At 34.4% G+C, this 19,687-nt stretch overlaps 1 protein-coding gene across 10 annotated transcripts in view; it reads left to right on the top strand.

Annotated features, from left to right (window-relative positions):
• pleca (plectin a) overlaps positions 1–19,687 on the top strand; it is a 214,024-nt gene that overhangs the window by 54,515 nt on the left and 139,822 nt on the right. The window lies entirely within an intron of this gene.

Raw genomic sequence — 19,687 nt, 5'->3', positions numbered from 1 at the left:
ATAAGATATTTTGAAAGGTTTTGGAAATTCTACTGTATTTTTTTTTAGTTAGTTTGTATAATTTTCCAACATCCTTTAAAAATCATCTTTTGAAAGTTTTACATTGCAAGTAAATGCTATTCTTTTTAACGTAATGAACATTAAATAATGCTGACAAAATTAATCATGCTTTTACAAATAATAATATAAATATATAAAGCAGAGCTGTTTTCAACATTGTCAATATTAAGACGTTTCTTAAGCACTATCTAACCATATCACATGATATCCAAAGGATCATGTGACACTGATGGAATGGCTGCTGAAAATTCAGCATGTTATCACAATAATAAACAGAATTTGATATATAATTTTTTTGTTTTAATTGTGCTAATAAATTTTTTTAAATAGTGTACAAGTAACTGTGTATGATTTGTAGGTGCCTGCTATTTGCCATATTTTTTTAAGGCAATGTCATATTTTATTTTTTAAAGGTGCCCTAAAACAAGAATCTAGGCACCGTGAGCCTCAAACACCATTGGTTCTTTACTTTCATGTAAATTATGCAAGTATAAAACCCCAGTGAAAAACAGACCTATCAGAACACAGTGCAGACAGTTACGTTGCTCCCGCAGCTATTCATTAGCCTGCCTTTAGCATTTGCATGTATTTTGTCACATTGTATCTCAGCCAGTCCTGCATGAGTAGCCGCATCATCAGAAGTTCATCAGCCAAAACACAGCCTATGTTGCACATAAGAACATTAATAAATACGCTCCTGGAAGTGTTTGATTGGCCACAAGATTTCTTAGTGAGATTACAACAATGATCATTTTCCTCCCTTATTTTTTTTTATATTAACTTACTATGTATGTGAGACTTATTTTGAATATGGGAGACACAGTGAAATCCCTTTGAATAAAGAAAATGCTGCCCCACCAGATTGTTTTCTATGGCCATGAGTTTACTGTTGGTTAAATTGCGAAATGCGAGATATATGTATTATACATTTATTCAGTTACACCCCAAAGAAGCATACCAAAGGTATGTTTAATTGTATATATTGTTAATTGATCGTGTTTATTGTAAAATTTAGCACACATTTTTGTAATGGGTCAGTAAATATGTAGACCGCTGTCTATAAGTTTGGACTTAGTATAAAGTGGAGATATAAGAATCATGTCATGCTTTGAGATACCCATTTTGGTCCCACTTTATATTAAGTGGCCTTAACTAATATGTACTTACACAGGAATTAATAGTTTGTTACAATTTACTTATTGTGTAAATACATCTATTTACTGTGTACATATGCTTGATTAAATACATATATGTAATTACATCTGTAATTAACTTTTGTAATTACATTTGTAATTACACTGTTGACCATCCCTTACACCTTAACCCACCCTTAAACCTACACATGCCTCCAAACCTGTCCATAACCCAACCTCTACCCCAACTCAAAAGCAGCACAGGTGTTCTCAAATACATTATAAACACAGTAAGTACATTGTATTTTTAAATTTTTTTTGATGTAAGTACATAGTAGTTATGGACACTTAATATAAAGTGGGACCTACATTTTTGAATAGCATGGTAGAGTATATGAATATGGTAATCTTCCAGTGTCATTATATTTCAATGCTTTGCTTTCTTGTATAGGGCTATATAATCCAAAATAGTATATAAAAGGACTTATCACATTTTTATTTGTGTTGTCTAAAGTGTGTTACCATGCCCGTAATCCCACTTCTGCCCCATGTCTGCAAGACTGGGTCCTGAGGAGAGATCTATAAATACTGCCCCAGTTTATTATTATAGAGAAGAACTAGACCCAGACAGTCAGCATTTCTCTGAATATGGGGGAATACTGAGTCTGAATGAACTTTCCAGAGGCATGCTATGGTAAACCTAATGTAGGACATACTTTATAGTATATGTACAATCAGACAAAATTTATTTATCCAGCCCCCCCCCCCCCCCCCCCAAAAAAAAAGTCTGTAATTTAGCAAATTTTGCAATTTTAAATAATTTATTGCAGTTTTTTGTTTTAGATAAAGCTTGCAACACATTTTACACAGGATACATGTATTTACGGTACTATATATTACTGTAACTAAAATACCTGAACCTGTATTTACAGTACTGTATATTACTGCAAATAAGACACCTCAATTTGAACCCATGTATTAGCATGAGTTCAGGTTACACTCTTTGTTTGATGGATTAGACAAGCCTATCTAATAATATCAAGCCTGTTTAAACACATCTCTTCATGAACTGAGTGTGTAGAATGTTTCATGTCTTACTGTGAACCTCTTCTCTTTTGAAGTGGGTCACATGGTGGCAAATTCCAGATTCTCTCCATTTGGCACCGGTGTGTGTTCCATGATTCAGTTGACTGACCAGTGTTTTCCTGTTGTTTCTACTTTCATTTTGCCACACATACTGAAAGAGAAGGATTTAGGGAAGCTTATGATCAAATGGAATGAACAATTTATCTAATATGAGTTCAATCTGTTACATTGACTAGTTAGTTCAGCTCAAATCAGAAAACCCTAAAAAAAAAAAGTTCATTCAAACTAGGGATGTGCCTAACAGGGGTTATTTGCCCTTGAGTCCAAGTCCGAATCATTTGATTTTGAGTAACTACTGATACTGAAACCCGATCCAATACCTCTGTAATACATAAAAATGAATAAAGAAGAGCAAAGAAACAGATCCAGCATGCATCCAATTCCGATCGAGTCTGAAATTGTGTGATTGGGCCCGATTTCCGATCACATGATTGGATCTAAACATCCCTAGTTTAAACCCATAAGACATTTTTTTTTTCATTCTAGGAACACAAGTTAAGAGATTTCTGTCTCTCTAATATCAATTCAAAACATTTATTAAGAGATCAAAAAAATCTTATTTTACTGAACCAGTTTAATGTTTGATAGTGCCTAAAAGCCAAGATAAAAAAAAATCTAATTCAAATTTGGTTACAGAAGCTGAATCTTGCTAACTTGGAACCATTGAGATTCTCGACACATTTAGAGTTTCTGAAAGAATCAATGAAGTTTATTCTTGCACATCAAGAACATTAGATTGAAGTTTACATTTATGCTTGCAGATGAATATTAATGTGAAAATAAATCTGCTCTTCATTTAAAATGATCATGTTATTGTTCACACAATTTCACAGCAATCTGTAACTTATTCATTACGTATTCATTCATTTATTTTCTTGTCGGCTTAGTCCCTTTATTAATCTGGGGTCGCCAAAGCAGAATGAACCGCCAACTTATCCAGCACGTTTTTATGCAGCGGATGCCCTTCCAGCCGCAATCCATCTCTGAGGAACATCTACAAACACTCATTTACACACACTCATTCACTACAGACAATTTAACCTACCCAATTCACCTGTACCGCATGTCTTTGGACTGTAGGGGAAACCGGAGCACCCGGAGGGAGAACATGCAAACTCCACACAGAAACGCCAACTGAGCCGAGGATCGAACCAGCAACCCAGCGACCTTCTTGCTGTGAGGCAACAGCACTACCTACTGCGCCACTGCTTCGCCCAGTAATTCGTATTAATTTGTAAAATCTGATTTGCATATTTTAATATGATTTTCTCATCCCACAATGAGCGGTTTAGGGGCGGGTTTTGGGGCTTTCCAGCTAACAATTTTGTGTCTAATAGACATCTAAATGTTGACAGGCTACAACAAGGCCAAACCTGGGCTGTCAGTGAAAATCTAATAGACATCTATGAATAGCCCAAAACTAGACTAGTCGTCAAATAGACAGATTAGACAAACCTTATATGTGTAGTCATTTATTTCTGTTTATTTGACGGCTACTCTTATTTTGGCCTGTTCTCAAAAAGCTATTAGATTTTTATTAATTAATTCATTTTCTTTGCGGCTTAGTCCCTTTATTAATCTAGGGTCACCACAGCGGAATTAACCTCCAACTTATCCAGCATATGTTTTACTCAGCGGATGCCCTTCCACCTGCAACCCATCACTGGGAAATATTAGATTTTTAATGACAGCCCAAATCTAGCCTTGTTTTAGCCAAGACGACTACAATTAGATGTCTATTAGATATAAATAAAATAATTAGCAAAAAATGCTTGCTTGGAAGCCACCTTTTAAAAACCATACATTATTGCAGAAAGTATAGCACTCACATTTCCCTGGCCCATGCCGACTTCATTCCTGAGAGAAGGCAAAGTCTTTGAAAGCTTCCTAGATGCCATGATCGGACAAGCGATGGTTTAGCAAGAGTCAAGAAAGCACCCAAAAAGTTATAAAAATACATGAAATCCTTATCCCAATTATAAAAAAATATAAATCCGAGGTATGACTGATAGTTCTTATATAAAGTAAAGACACGATTTTATATCAAATAATCAAAATTCATTATTAGCATAGAGCAGCTCAACAAAACATGACTACTCCATACTTTGTGCATTGATATATAAATGAAATCATATAAATTAGTATGATTTCAAAAATGAAATTGTAGCGATTCATTTTCGATCTCTTAAAGCACAGGTGTCAAATCCAGTTCCTGGAGGGCAGTCCTGCACAGTTTAGTTTTCACTCTGGTTCAACACACCTACTTGTAGGTTTCAAGCAAGTCTGAAGGACACAATTAGTTGGATCAGGTGTGATTAATTAGGGTTAAATCTTAACTTTTCAGAGCTGCTGCCCTACAGGAACTGGATTTGACACAAGTCTCTTAAAGCATCAGAATTGTTCATTAACTAAAAAGAAATCTCTCAAATTTAAGTAATAAAAGCTCAACTATGTTCTGAGCATGAATCATTTCTTAAAGTATTTTTACAGTAATATGTTTTCATTTTAAAATGCATATTCTTCTTTTGGTTTCAGCCACCACATTACAAAAACATATAATTTTTATTATTTTATATTTCACTCCAAAGAGGGTACATTTTAAAACACTGTGTTCAAGTTGTCGCATGGACTATGAAAATGGAGGCTTTCGAAATTGATCACATATTTTTAGTCATGCACAACTTTGCACATGGGCCACACTGTTGCTATTCAGGTGCATGCTTTAAAATGGATCCAACCTCACTGTGATATCAGTTCAAGGATAATGGATTGCATTGCAGCAGAGCGGATATTTTGGTGTCATTTCTGTTTTTAAACATCTGAACATGATACTGTTCACATATGTTGCTTAAATAGTACAGATAAACTAATTTTAACTGGAATCAAAACGTCCCTATGTTTAGATTACATTTAAATGGGACATTCGAAGCTCTCTTCAGATCCAGGATCAGGTTCCATCACATTCAATCTACACATTCCTCCCCCTTTTACACATCTCTCTCTCTCTGAACCAGAAACTGACCTTTGACCCCAAAGAATGGTATATTAAGCGACCTTATTATGAGTTTGTATGGTAACCAGGTATAGGAGACTGTGTTTGATCAGCAAAGTGCATTCTTTAACCTTAAACAAACATAAGGTCTCGTAGATGACTGTCTTACGGCTGCTGTTGACCTGCGATGACCCTCTGAGGCTATTAAAATGCAAAGCACTGTTAAACCTGGGTTCTCATCTTGAGATGGCATGCATGCTCACACTGCATGATTTAACCTTTAACCCTAAAAAAAGATTTTCATGATATCACCATGGCAAGGCTCCCTCTGAAGCCTTCTTGGAATTCCTGAAATACAGTTGAAGACAAAATTATTGTTTTTTTTTTAACATTTCCTTAATGATGTTTAAAAAAAAAAAAGCAAAGATTTATTGTCACAGTAATATATATATATAGTATGTTTACTTTATATTATATTTATATATAGTATGTATATATATATATATAAATATAAAAAAATATATATATATATATATATATATATATATATATATATATATATATATATATATATATATATATATATATATATATATATATATATATATATATATATAAGTCTTATTTCTTTTAGTTTGTATGGAATTAAAGCAGTTTTCATTTTTTAAACTGGATTTTAAGGTCAGTGTTATTAGCCCCTAACTACTATTGTCCAATGACTTGCCTAATTAAACTAACTTGCCTTGTTAACATAATTAACATATTAGTTAAGCCTTTAAATTGTACTTTCAGCTGAAAACTACTATCTTGCACAATAACTAGTAAAAATATTATGTACTGTCATACAAAAATGCTAATAATTTGCATTCAACTGTTTATAAAAGGAAGTGACAAAAAACAAGCACGTAATACATGGTTTGAGTTTATTTTTTACCAATTGCAATGATCCCAAAAATTATTTAGTTTAATAGCTAAGATACATTTAAATTAATCAATGGCTTTGTAATAGACAACAAGTCAAATTAAGTTTCATTTAAAACATTTAAAAATGGAGTTTGTTGTTTCTTAGGTTGTGGGTTGTTGGATTCACTGCTGCTCAATAGTTTTGGGTTAAGATTTTTGTAATATTATTAAAAGGAGTGTCTTGTGTAGTGACCAGTATTTGGTGTTAAATTGCTGAACCATACGTGCTAAAAAAAAGTGGCCTTATTCTATCAAATAATTCATGTCAAAAAAGTATTCATGTTCAAAATATCACATTTAAAAATATTCATTTCAAAAAGGGGCTGGAGTCATTTAGATAATTTATTGAAATCATAAGGCGTATGATGATTACTATTGTTGTTATTATTATTCAAAAAGTATATTTAAATTATTGTAACAGCCTTTTGAGTGATATTTTTGTGAATAAAATAGTTTATTCAGAAATAAAGTCACTAAAATCATTAAATCACTAACCTTTATTTAGTTGAATAATCAATAATTACTTGGTTAACCATTTTAATATCAAATTGATTAAATTAAATTAAGATAATAAGAGGGATATGGGTAAATGTGTAAAATTATTATTAAGATGGACACAAAATGATGAGACAAAAAAAAAGATAAACCTGCTTAGAAAAATAAATGTGGCTAAGAAAAATTAGGTGTATAAAATGTTTTGCAGAAGCCACTTTGTTTTTTCATTATTAAATCAAATATTACTTATTTTTTGGGTCACTGCAATTTCTATTAATATCAGCATATAATAGAATTGTTCATTCATTCATTCATTCATTCATTCATTCATTTTCTTTTTGGCTTAGTTCCTAAATTAATCAGAGGTTGCCACAGCGGAATGAACCGCCAACTAATCCAGTATGTGTTTTACGCATCGGATGCCCTTCCAGCTGCAACCCATCCCTGGGAAACATCCACACACACTCACTCACAGTCATACACTATGGACAATTTAGCCTACCCAATTCACCTGTACTGCTTGTCTTTGGACTGTGGGGGAAACTGGAGCACCCGGAGGATCCACGTGCAAACTCCACACAGAAATGCCAACTGACACAGCCGAGGCTCGAACCAGCGACCTTCTTGCTGTGAGGCAACAGCACTACCTATTGCCCCACCATGTCATCCCTTAAATAATAGAATCTAAATAGTAAATCCTCAGCTGTTTGGTTTTGAATAAAATATTTTTACAGCACATTTTTACAGCACATGGAGAGCTTTGACAAAGTCTGTCTGTGTTTCGAAACTAGCCGAACACATGTTTCTGATCTGAATCACTTCCTTGCTTTAATCTTGAGCTACCTTTAGATGATGCTCCACATATGGAGCAGCTCTAACTCTCCTTCTCCCACTGCAAGGATCAGGTTTAAGCAACACGATCTCCCGGTTTTAAATAGTAGTTCAAAAAAACGCCTACACTTTCATGGACATAGAGACATGCATGAGTATGCACAAATGTATGCTTACCTATTCATTACACACATTTTGATTTGAGCTATTCAGAAGTATATAATATGTAACTGTACTGTAATGTTGTCAAAAGTATTCATATTTTAAGATTATCATCATTGAAGTACTTGAAATCCAACACACTCTTATTCAGAAAGCCTAAGCCAGTTATAGGCATTACGGTTTAATATTGTTTCTGTTACAGTTTTACTTCGTTTGTTTATCCTCTCATTTCAAGGTTGATGCTCAAATGATATCAATTTACCTCTGAAACATTATGTATATAGTGACATTTTGTCTTGAAAAACTTTACTTAAAGACTCCCACTATACCTATTATACCTATACCTATTACCTATTTAAATCAAGTCAAATGTTCAGCTTTTGTGTGTGTGTGTGTGTGTGTTTACACTCACACATTTGCACGAGACATCTATTTTCTGTATTATTTGTCATTTCAGTTTGTTGTTTTGTTCACATGCTCTACAGAAACAGAAGACTATGATTGGCCGTGAAGGTGATCAGTTCACCAAACTCACCATTGTTTACTGAGTGTAACCACAGATACAGGGACACTGGAGCATTTTAAAGTCATGTTGATCAGCTGGTTTGTCTTTAAACTGATATACGAGCGATCTGCTAATGAATCACAGCTTAAAATGCCCCAGTGTCCTTGTATCGGTGGTTACACTCGGTAAACAGTGGTGAGTGCGGTGGACTAATGACCTTCACAGCCATAGTCATTTCTGTTGAGCACATGACCCAATGGCAAATCAGCTGTGTTTAAGAATATGCTCAATAGTACTTAAATGTTAGTGGGAAATGGACGTTTTTAAAATGTCAGTATCGATTGGTACCAAATTCCAGTATCGTGCAGCCCTATTCCAACTACGGTCAACTCTGTTACATTGGTTATAAAAAGGCATATCAATCTTTAAAATGCTTATAGAAAAAGCATGTGACTTGCTTCAAGTGATGTCACTTCCTCTTGCAGAAAACTCTGGGTTTACGTTCAAAATTACCTACTAGATACTGCATTTGAATTTAAATGTACTATTCGACTGTTAGAAAAGTATGTTCTATAATGTGAGTATGGAACTTGGACATACTACATCGGCCATTTTGTCATTTTGTGTCGCTTCACTCCCATTCATGAATTTTCTTGCAATGCATCATTAGATATAGTAGCATGTATAAGATGCACACTTCAGAATCTCGCCGGTAGTCAAACTACTCGTCCGGTTTTTCAAATTCTATGATTTCGAACATATTACTCGGCTTGCATACTGATTTTAGGGTATAGTATTGAAGGATGGATTTCAGACGCAGCCTGGGAGGCACGTAATTTATTCTTCTCTCTCTATTTTATATAAAAAAATAGATATACATACAGTAGATTTGATTATTTGTAACTCTGTTATTGTAAATTTTCAGTGAATTTCTCATTTACTGTTTAAATCCAGCAATATGATGTTAATTCATAAAATTTGGTTTTAGACATGCGGTATGGGGGTGACGCGGTGGCGCGGTAGGTAGTGCTGTCACCTCACAGCAAGTTGGTCAAAGGTTCGAGCCTCGGCTGGGTCAGTTGGCATTTCTTTGTGGAGTTTGCATGTTCTCCCTGCATTACTGTGCTCCAGTTTGCCCTACAGTCAAAAGACATGTGGTACAGGTGAATTGGGTAGGCTAAATTGTTCGTAGTATGAGTGTAAATGAGTGAATATGGTTGTTTCCCAGTGATGGGTTGCAGCTGGAAGGGCATCCGCTGCATAAAACATGCTGGATAAGTTGGCAGTTCATTCCGCTGTGGCGACCCCAGATTAATAAAAGGACAAAGTTGAAAAGAAAATTAATTAATTTAATAATTCATTAACAATTGTAAAATTATTAGAATGCTGCATATTTCCAAAACAATAAAAACTACAATTTAATAAATGAATGAATGAATGAATGAATGAATGAATGAATGAATTCGTTCATTCATTTACTCACTCACTCATTCATTTAAAGTGAACATCTGATCAACTGTCCTGAATTGACTATAGCAAAATTCTTAATATCCATGCTTGAGGCTTTAACTCTGGCAATTGAAGAAATGAAGACATGTACAGAAATATTGTCATTTTAATTAATGCTGTGTTAATTTTTTGCTGTGTTGTTTCAAAAAATTGTATCAAGTATCAGTTTTATTTATTTTTTTATTTTTAAGGTATCGTATCAAAATGAGAAATTTCAGTCTCACTAATCCATTCAGTATTGGATTTCCTGGAACCATGTCCTGAGACGCACCCACTAGCACAGAAATACACCCGTGAGTAACGCCCGGGACTCAAATGAAGCTCCTAATGAGGACTTGGCCAATGGGAATTGAGGGATTACTTTTTGTAATGTGATAATGAATCATGTCATTAAGCATTCCCGTGTGAAATCCATAGATCGTCTTGAGATAAGTCAGATCATTATATTTAGAAAGCCCAGACTGGGTTGCAAAGTCCTTAAATGTGAAGCAGTTTGTTTACAGGAAATAACAGCATATCATGTATTTAATATTAACTCACTTGATATTGTTTCTAGTGTTACAACATAATTTTGTTTTACCTTAAAGTGATAGTTTAACATATACTGTATTCCCAAATATTTTTTTTTAAATGTGCTGAAACTCGCTGTGAGAGCTAATAGCTTATTCCACAACATATGTGATGCCGTTCACAACGTGTAAACTGTAGACACATTTGCACTGGTGGTTTGATGGACACAATCAAGTTTGACCTTATGTATTCAACTATATATTGTCTGTCTGTCTGTCTGTCTGTCTGTCTGTCTGTCTATCTATCTATCTATCTATCTACTGTATCTATCTATCTATCTAAAACTTTTTTATTATATTTTGGAAAATATTTTAAAATCTAAACAATTAATTTCAGTCTCATTGGGTGGATCAAACTGTTATAAATGCATGCCTTCTTGTTTCATAAAAGAAAGTCCTACACATTTGTAACAACATTCACATATTCACATAAATGATGGACGAATCCCTTCAGCACTCAACCGATTATTGACTTTAGACCAGCCAATAACTGAAAACGGAAAATGAAAATGAGAAAGTGGGACTGCAGGGAAAGCTGCTTTCCTGTCTCAGGCCCGCATCTGCGTCTTAAAGAGGGAAAGTTTGGGTAATGGAAGTTTTGGTGTTCCCAACTGGAATAGAAAGGGAATGTTATTAATACACTGCGAAAATGTGTTTTTTGGAGACAAAGGGTGGAAAGGAGACAAAGGGTGTTTTATGTTGTGGATTGTGCGTAATGTTGTACTGTGTGCACAAATAGCAATTCAGTTGCTTTATTAGCACATTTTCATTCCTGAATGAGGTGCTAAAACATTCCACAATTTAACATTCAGTTTTCAAAATCTCATATTTAAATTTACATTTACTCATTTAGCAGATGATTTTATCTTTAAAAAAAGGTTTAAAAAAAGCACTCAGAGATCATCAGAGTTTAGTAGTATATACTGTAGATGATTTTGTAAGTCTAAGCTGCTAAATGTAAAAGTCCGGCTGCACAATATATCGTTTCAATATTGATATTGCAATGTGCGATTCTGCAATAGTCACATCGCTGGACCTGCAATGTGAAGTTGGGGTTATAAATAAACAATTTAAAAGTACTTATGATATGATTTTTTTGGGATCATAGTAAAGTTTAACTCTGTAGTGTGAAATATGCTTGTTTGGATTTGTTTTTAAAGCATGTGACTGTAAGATTTCAAGGGAAATTAAACCAGGCACAAGAAATGATAAAGTTTGTCACTTTAACAAGGATGAATTGTTTCTTGTATACAATGATGACTACATGCTTATTTTCCATTTGATTATTGAATTTTCAATAATATTTTAATACTGCAGAAAATCATTATGTTGTTCTTGTTTCAGTGTTTATCTTCTATTGTTTTCATCATTTTTTTATTTTTTATTTTATTTAAATATATGTATTTTTGGATCATTTGAATTATTTTATGTCCTACAAATCATCCCAATCTATGCAAAATTATGAATTTTATCAAACTAGAGCCATTTAAATTATATTCAAATAGCAAAATATATTGCAGAAAAACAAAATATTGCAATGTCAGTTTTTTCAATATTGTGCAGTCCTGTATAAAAGTTTATATTTCTTCAAGCATGTGGTGAGGAGAGTGTCCAAAAGGTGGACTGTAAAGATATAGCTAGAAAACTAACTTTTTTTATGTGTCTTTTATAACATTTTATTGAACATAACACAAACTCGTATATGTTAGAACATTTACATTATGTTTTAGGACCCTATCATACACCCGACGCAATGCAGCGCAAGGCATGACGCAAATGTTGTTTGCTAATTTCAGCTCGACGCAAGAGTCGTTTTGAGGTTTTGCACCACACTGTTTAAATTGTAAATGCAGTTTTGCTCATATGTGTGCCCATAGGCGTTCTGGTTTAAAAAAGGAGGCGCGTTGAAGCGCATTGCTGGCGCGTTGCTATTTTGAGGAATTTAAATAGACTGTTCAATACCAGATCAAAGCAGGTCTATAGTCCAGCGCAGAGTGCGTTATTTGTGCACCTCGCATTACACATTGCTTAATGCACACAGGGTGTACAGCAATATGCAAATGTCTTTACAAATGAAAAAGAATTAAATAATTTAAATATTACAAATAATTTTTTTTAAAAGCACAATTTGCTTTTGTATAACGTTATTATTAATAGTAGCATAATTTATTATATGCATATTTATATTTGTTTTATTAAAAACAAGCTTAGATTTGCCCACCTGTCAGGATTTAGACCATATGGGGCACAGCATGTGTATTAGGATATAACTCAATTTTTTGAACACACTTCGTTATTATTGTTTATTTATTCGTTTGCTGGAAATTAGAACTGAATTTAGAAATAGTTTTGAAACAAATCTTTGCGCTTAACTAAATTAATTAATAAATTAATTATGTATAGGCTAATGATTATCTGTGCGTACAACACATTTCCTTATCCACAAGAGTGAAAGTGAATATAAAGAATAAGGAGGCTCGTCTCTCATTCTCGCGCTGTAGATGCTCTGTTTAACTGTTTTCTCTCTAGTGAAGTGTTCAGGTTTTACACTCACAAAGTCCATGTAAATAGCAAATGCGCTATGACTCTTAAAGGGAATGGGAGATGAGACTCTGATTGGTTTATTCTCAAAACACTCTTATAACTCATTAAGAGAATAAGCTCAACCCTGTTATACCATGCTCCATGGATCAAAGCGTTTTTTTTTTTCGTCCTTAAAATAGCAAAGTGGATTCTGACACACCCTTAATGCATTTGCGCCCTGCGCTTTGGACTTTGCGCATGGATCGTCAAAAAAGAGCCCGTAATTTCTTGGATAATATGGCCAATATGTCCTAAACTGATCAAAATGCACTTTAACAAAATTGTCCTAACAAGTTTCCAGTAACAAGGAATTTGTCTGTTTGCACCTAAAGCGATGGGACAGAAACATTTAAATACCTGCCATTCAGCATACACTGATAACCTCCAACAAATTGGTTGGTTGTAATCTAATTAGAACATATTTAACAGTCTTAAAAGTACATAGGCTAAGTGACTAATGTGCTTTGAGTGACTGACTCACGGTTCTGGAGATCATTTTCAAACCGTTTGCTTTTAATTTCGGTCCGCTGCTGCTTTCAGTAGTATGGCAGTAAATGTAATATAATTATATTCAAAATCACATTGCTAGCATTTAACACTAAATAAAGCATAATCTGTACCTGAGGTGATTATTGACATAGAAGAATATTGCTGCGACATTGTGGAAAAAAAAAACATTTCTAAAATAGAAATTTCACATTGAGGTAAGGACAAAAACTAGTTTTAACATGGAAAAGATAGCTTTTATCACGTATAGTGATGACATGGTGTATTACAGTTGTTATATATATGACCAGAAATCAATATGAAGTTCTGAGCTTGTCATTTAAATCAATGATAATATTACCAACTCTTTTCTCGACTTTTTCCAGCTGAACCCAGTTTTCGGTCATTCAAGATAATGACCGATGATGAGCATGATTGATTACTCGCACTACAGGAAGAATGATTCCACTATCTTGGACTTGGTCGTCAGTAGGTTAACAATTTGCTTAGTTGGTGTGGAATTTCTGTCACTTAGATACCAAAATATCTGCAACAAACTCCCTATTCATTTGGTAATGCTGCACTTGAACCAAGAAACCTGGGAGAGCCAGAAACAACACCGTCACTTCATTGTGTCGAGTCATAGAATGTTTTAGTTATTGTTGGAATATTGTGGAAGGCAGTTTTCCTCTTTGGGTTGTCCAGACAAACCTTAGGAAATTGACTAAGATGATGTGAATGCATGAGTTGGCAAAGCTTGTTTGTATGCGAGTATGTGAGTGTTTGAAAAGGTATTTTATGGCCGCCACCACTTGGTCTTGGCCTGTTTCAAGGCTTTTATTCCCCTCGGAATGTCAAGCATATCAATCTCAGGGTTTTGTTTATTTGTTCTTTGATATGATGTTCTCACATCTTTCAAGAATTTGAAACATTTTTGGGCTCGTTGTTAGGGCTGCACAACATATTTAAAAAATGATTGTTATCGCGATAATAATGTAATATTCATATTGCAAAGAGGTGCAATAAATTATAATTATTATTTCATTTTAGGCATACACCAAAATGGAAATTCTAGGCCTAGCTCGGGATGCCCAAAGTGCAATGGCTTTGTGTGTGGGTGTACTTTCCACGAGGCTATCAGCACTGACTATTTTCCAAATTTTACTAATCAGATGGTGCCCTACCTCTTTATATTACCTTCTCAGTACGTTCTATTCTGCTTTAGGCTAGAAGGTGAATATAGAGCTGAAAATAAATACTAATAATGGGAGTAAAGACAAGAAAGGAACATAACAACAGCCAATAAGAGTCATCTGTCCAAGTTTTCATTCATACCCAGTTGGAGGAGTTTAAGTGTCTTGGGGTTTTGTTCACGAGTGAGGGAAGGATGTAACGTGAGATTGACAGGTGGATTGGTGCAGCGGCAGCAGTAATTCGGTCAATGTATTGGTCCGTTGTGTTAAAGAAGGAGCTGAGCCGAAAGGCAATGCACTTGATTTACCGGTCAATCTACGTTTCTGTTTTCACCTATGCTCATGAGCATCGGGTGATGACAGAAAGGACAAGATCTCACAAGCGGCCGAAATTAGTTTCCTTCACAGGGTAGCAGGGCACACCCTTATGGATAGGGTGAGGAGCTCTTTCACCTCGGAGGAGCTCTGCGCAGAGCGTCTGCTCCTCCACATCCAGAGAAATCAGCTGAGGTGGCTCGGGCATCTGTTTCCGATGCCTCCTCCTGGACGCCTACCTAGGGACGTGTTCCACCAGGAGAAGGCCTCAGGGAAGACCCAGTAAATGCTGGAGGAACTATGTCTCTCGGCTGGCTTGGGAACGCCTTGGGATGCCCCTAGAGAAGCTGGAGGTTGTGTCTGGGGAGAGGGAGGTCTTGAGTTTTCTCCTCGCGACCCGGCTCGGAAAAGCGAATGAAAATGAATGAATGATGAGTTCTCATTCATTTGTAGTGTCTGAATGTTTGCACAGAATAGTTTATTAGATCAGAAAGATATACATGTTTATTTTTATTATGATTATTACATTAAAAAATGTGCAAAAATTTTATAAAAACCTTTTTTTTCCTACAGAAATTTTATTTTGCAAAAAAAAAAAAAAAAAAAAAATATATATATATATATATATATATATATATATATATATATATATATAAAATATATATATATAAAAATGCAGTTATACATTTTTTAAAGAACATTTTAGGGACAAAATTATTAGCCCCTTTAAACACCTTGCCTGATTACCCTAACCTGCCTAGTTAACCTAATTAACCTAGTTAAGCTTTTAAATGTCACTTTAAGCTGTATAGAAGTGTCTAAAACATCTAGTAAAATATTATTTACTGTCATCATGGGAAAGATAAAATAAATCAGTTATTAGAGATGAGTTATAAAAACTATTATGTTCAGAAATGTGTTGAAAAAAAATCTTCTCTCTGTTTAACAGAAATTGAGGAAAAAATAAAACGGGGGCGAAAAATTCAGGGGGCTAATAATTCTGACTTCAAGCAATATCCACACTGAACAATAATGATTTTCTCTTAATTTCATTTCTGTCACTTGCCAAGTGTGATGCAATTGAAAGAAAAATGTATGGGTGCGATTATGACACTGTACGAATCTGCAAAATACCCCACAATAATGTCTCACAACAATAAACGACTGACACCCAAATTAGATTAAATTTTGCAGTTGGTTTTATGAAAGGTTAAACATAAGTATGATGGGATTCTTGTAAGGCGTTGAGCTGGTATTTATCATCCGTCAGCCCATAATTAACCAGTGAAAGTTGACTGATGAGGTTTAATGGGGTGTTTGGCTCATGTGTTTATCCATTTTGACGGATGTCTCAATGACTTCTTGCATCCACATCATGTGAGTTGTGTCATTTTTCCAAGTAAACAGAAAAATTACTCTTTGCAAAGCAGTAAACATTTACATGGATAGAAAGATTGATGCGTAGAGGGATAGATTGAATAGTGATGAATGGATAGAGCAATAGGGATAAATGGATGGATGGAATAATAGAGGATGGATAGATTTGTTGGATGAATGGATGGATACATGGATGGAACATATGCCCACATAGAAAGAGAAAGGGATTGATGGCTGAATAGAACAATATGTGGGTTTAGAGAACTTGATGAATAGATGGATTGGATGGATGGATGGATAGATGGATGGATGGATAGATGGATAGAGCAAAATCAAGGTCTATAGAACCTTTGATAGATGGAAAGAACATTTGATAGACGGGATAGAAGGATGAAGGATGATTCACAGAAAAAAGGATGGATGGATGGATGGATGGATAGATGGATGGATTGATGGATGAAACAACATAAAGGTCTATGGAACATTTGATAGATGGAAAGAACAATGGATGGATGGGATTAATGGGTAGAAGATTAATTTACAGAAAGAATCATGGAGGATTGTATGGATGCATGGATGGATGGATGGATAGAACAACATAAAGGTCTATAGAACATTTGATAGATGGAAAGAACAATGGATGGAATTGATGGATAGATAGAAGAAGTATGATTTACAAAAATATGCATGGATGTTTAGATGGATTGAATAGATGATGGATGAATGGATATATGGTTTATTTAAGAATATAAAGATGGATTGATAGAGAAATAAATAGTATGATAGATGATGAGCAGATAAATAACAGGATGGATGGATGATACACTGATGGATGTATGAAATGAAGGATGGACGAATAGACAGACATCAAATAAAAAAAATGCACATTTCAAAGCACTTTACAGGATCTTTAAGGAAAGCTTCACACTTTCAGACAGCACTGGCTACTGCAGGAGGAGACAAAAGTGAGCTGGAAAGTTGTAATATTTGTGTGTGTTGACACTTTGCTGTCTGAAATGTATCTATGGGGACCATCCTAACAGTCATCTGCCACTGTGCGGATGGTCAGACAGAGACAGCATGACTGATCAGCATGTCAAAGAGTAAACAAGTCCATGCAAGTTGCTGAATTCTGCAAGGTTTTGTGAGGTGACAAAAAATAAAGACCCAGGTCAAAACACTGGAGAAAAAAAGCCCAGTGATTCTTTAGCCTAGTGTATAAAATTATGACAAAACAGATGATTTTTGCTCACATTTTAAAGTTAGAAGGCTGAATGGCATGAAATGCTATCAGTCTACAGAGATTTCCCAGCATTTCTCTGTTGCAATCGGGAGATCACAATAATTAACCCCGAAAAATCCAGAGCAAAGCAAACACTACCAGATTACTAAGATAAAAATACAGCATTACAAAATACAAAAGAGAGAGTAAGGTTCTGTAAGGATTTATTCAGCTATAATTTGAAATGTATGCTGAAAAAAATGCAGTTTTCTCCCTTAAGGGCTGCCTATGAATCTCTGAAATTATTAATATTTAAAATAGGCACTATCCTTATAAATAAACTAGTTGCAATCTAACCAATGACATTCTCAACTGAGAAGCCTCAAAAGTACATTATGTTGTCTAACAGCTGCAATATTTGTCAAACTGTAGTCCTCTGCTTGGACAGAGTAATACAGAAGGGTCAAAAGGCTGAATAAGTGCTGATAATACTTTAATATGCTATCAGCCAAGCAGATTCGAAAACCAGAAAGAACTATTGTGTGTGTGTGTGTGTATATATATATATACATCAAGCATCTGTCAGTCAGTCAGTCAGCACGTCACCTTAAAGGGTTAAACAAATCAGGCACAGCATTACTCCGGTTAAAGTTTGCGCTGTTAAAATTCATTTACCCTTTAATACGTTTTGGTGCGATTATTATTACCCGCTATTAAAAAAACACAATGTTTTGAATGAGAAGCTGTAATGTAACCATGACGGGATGAGTTTTGGCGTGGCGCCCCGCCATAGAAGAATGAGTGTAGCGGAAACCATGCACTTTACCAACATTGTGTTTTAACCATGAACTTTCTATACTTTTGTTTACTGATTGAAATGTATGACAGTGCTACCCGTCTAATGGTTATTTATTTCATTAACAAGGTTATATTCAGAATGAACAAGCTCTAAATGTAACATTGCAATAGGAGACTACAAAGAGTATTTATAAAAAACTGTTCGTTTAGTTTGTTCATTAATGTTTCACAAAGAAATTATTTCAAAGCCCAAATGTTTATATAATTAATAATATTTGGAAATAATATTGGAATTGCTTTTAATTCAGAGTCACAGAGAACTAGTGTCAGAGTCACACACACTAGTGTGTGTGTGTGTGTGTATATATTATACCCACACATACAGTTGAAGTCAGAGTTATTAGCCCCCCTTTTTTCAAATTCTTTTTTAAATATATCCCAAATGATGTTTAAAATTTTTGAAATTTTCACAGTATGTCTGACAATATATATTTTTTCTGAAGAAAGTCTTATTTGATATATATCTATATTGATTTCAGTGAGAATAAGCAGTTTTTAATTGTTTAAAACCCATTTTAAGGTCCAAATTATTAGCCACTTTAAGCTTTTTTTTCTGACTGTCTACAGAACAAACTATCGTTATACAATAACTTGCCTAATTACAAAATAATAATCAAAATAAACGAGTCCCTTTTTATAGAAAATAGAGGGAATCGTTTTATTTAATAGGTTTTTAGTGAAAAAATGAAGGCATTAGAGTGATTTATGATAAAGATTGGATTGATTATGCTGAAAATTCTCCTGTGTCATAACAATATACAATTATCTGTTTATTTCTTTCTTTGTTGTTTTTTTCAGTGGTTAATTTTAATATTATTGCTTTAATCATAAGGTGGTCTTGGATTTGTTATTTTAACTTTCACTGTGTGATATGAGACATGAAAGCAGCATGAGTGTGTTGCCATTGATTGCATTCATAAAAAGATACGACTGATCAATAAAGTGACTGACTGATCAGAACCATGTATTTCAGAGAGCCGTGCAGTAGTTATTTAGCACCTGCTCTAATGCAGTATTGATCAGAACAAAGCAATGGCTTCTTTCCCAGCACTACCACACAGATTTGGCCAATACATTTTTTTTCCTCCACTTTCTGCAATCTAAGCAAACTATTGAAGCAGATCAAATGCAGTGCTGCTGCAGCTGGACAGAACTGTAGAGAAAGAAAGAGAGATTGCAAATCAGAGTAATTCAATTAAATTAACTTTAATTTAATTTAACATGCAAATGATAAATCCTGAATATGTTTTTTTTTTTTATTCGGTATTTTCGGTTATATTTGGAGATT

The sequence above is a fragment of the Danio rerio genome, chromosome 19, assembly GCF_049306965.1.
Source record: "Danio rerio strain Tuebingen ecotype United States chromosome 19, GRCz12tu, whole genome shotgun sequence".
Taxonomy (NCBI): Eukaryota; Metazoa; Chordata; class Actinopteri; order Cypriniformes; family Danionidae; genus Danio; species Danio rerio.
This window is presented reverse-complemented; position numbering and strand designations above follow the sequence as displayed.